Here is a 1,747-nt window from a genome sequence, read left to right as displayed (position 1 = left end):
CACATACGCACATAATAGAGAAAAATGAAACAAATATGGACGACTTGCTCCGAAACACCACCGAGTGGGGAACGCTTCTCAAAAATAACCTGCAGTTGTTTCCTTCAAAATTCCTACATGCTCGAAATGTACATACATCAAGGTATATTTGTAGAAAATTTCACGAAAAAATATTAATTTTCCTGGAAGTTAAGAAGAATTTAAGTGGACTCTGTTGGAATTTCCGAAAATTGTCCCCCACCCCCATTCCAAATTTTTGTATATTCGGATTCTACATAGTAAATACTATATGCATAGAAAATTTCATTAAAAAATATTCATTTTTCTGAAAGTTATGACCTCCCAAAGTCTGGTGGGTAAAACCCTGTAGTTATGCCGAAAATTTCATTAAAATATATCTATTTTCAATGAGCACGACCTCGTCGAGTGAGGGTCACCATGCAGTTCTAGAAATTCACCTACTCAACATTATACACTTCAGAAATGGCAGCCAAAAAATAAACAAATGTTTTTTTTCTTTTGGGATTGAATTCCGCCATAGAAATTCATGTAGATAAGATGAAAATAATTCATCCGATGTCCCGAATTGCCACCGAAGTTTTCTTTTCAATCTCATCCACAAGTTTTCTATATTCTGTGTATGAATTTCATTATCATTTGGATCTACAAAGTGGTCCCCATGCACAATAACTTCGTGGGTGTATATACATCGCCCCCAAGTTTGTGATATTGGCATAGGATGCCCACCCGTCACTGATTATGTGGGTTCTTGGCAAAATCCACCGCTGTATCATTTCCGACAGTGTCTGCTCTGTTCGGTCGGGCACTTCTACAAGGAAACACTTCCCTGAGTCTCTCTCAACACCTCCGAAAACCCAGTGGCCAGGTCTCCACAGCCCACGGTGGTACTTTCGATGAAAGAACTTGCTTTCATCTATTTCTACCACCAGTGGCTGTCCATTATTGTCAACACCGCCAATTTCCATGGGGTTTTGACGAAGCCATTCGTCACACACTTCACGGCAGAAATTGCTCCAATCTACCACGCTAGTGTGACTAAGAGAGCACTCATCTATAATATGTTTTTGCATTATTTCCTTGCACCAGCAGTAAATAAGCAACACCAGATTGTACAGTTGAATATGGCTCCTTTCAAAAAATGAACTGTAACGGACAGATTTCTTTTTTTTACACTGTTTACAGTACCATTCTTGGATCTAGTTCAAAACGGGGGCACCAGTTTTCATTTATGTTTTATGTAGTGATTTTGGTACCGAAAGACTTTCAAACTTCGTATACTTATCTATTTTGTGTTATAGAACAGAAAAAAATTTTTGTATTCGAATTAATTTCATGTAAAAAATTGTCTTATTTCGATCATTTCAACCAATTCAGCTGTTTATAGTTACTCCTTTGGCAGTTTAAGCGGTGTAAAGCGTATTTAATCTCCATTACTTCTGACATTTTGCAGAGAGGCAACACACGTGTGTTCGTTTTCCCTAACCGACTTGCTCCTTCCCTCAAAAACCAGGCCTTGTGCCTATAATAGAAAGGTTTATTGGCTACTGCCAATATGCTTCAACCATTTTTTGACAAGGAAATAATAATTTTATCACCGCCAGAATCGTTTGAGAATCGTTTGTTTACGTAGTCAGCACTTAATGTATTCGGCTGAATGGACGTCAGTCATTGGTTGAAATTACAGAAATACGACAACTTTAACATGAAATAAATTGCAATATAATAA

At 37.6% G+C, this 1,747-nt stretch overlaps 1 protein-coding gene across 1 annotated transcript in view; it reads left to right on the top strand.

The window, feature by feature from the left end:
* The first annotated feature begins 6 nt into the window (after positions 1-6).
* LOC106877451 (uncharacterized) overlaps positions 7-1,747 on the top strand; it is a 17,086-nt gene continuing 15,345 nt past the window's right edge. The window contains exon 1 of the mRNA XM_014926354.2: positions 7-142. The gene's annotated coding sequence lies outside the window, so the exon portion shown is untranslated. The remainder of the gene's footprint in view (positions 143-1,747) is intronic.

The sequence above is a fragment of the Octopus bimaculoides genome, chromosome 5, assembly GCF_001194135.2.
Source record: "Octopus bimaculoides isolate UCB-OBI-ISO-001 chromosome 5, ASM119413v2, whole genome shotgun sequence".
Lineage (NCBI taxonomy): Eukaryota > Metazoa > Mollusca > Cephalopoda > Octopoda > Octopodidae > Octopus > Octopus bimaculoides.
This window is presented reverse-complemented; position numbering and strand designations above follow the sequence as displayed.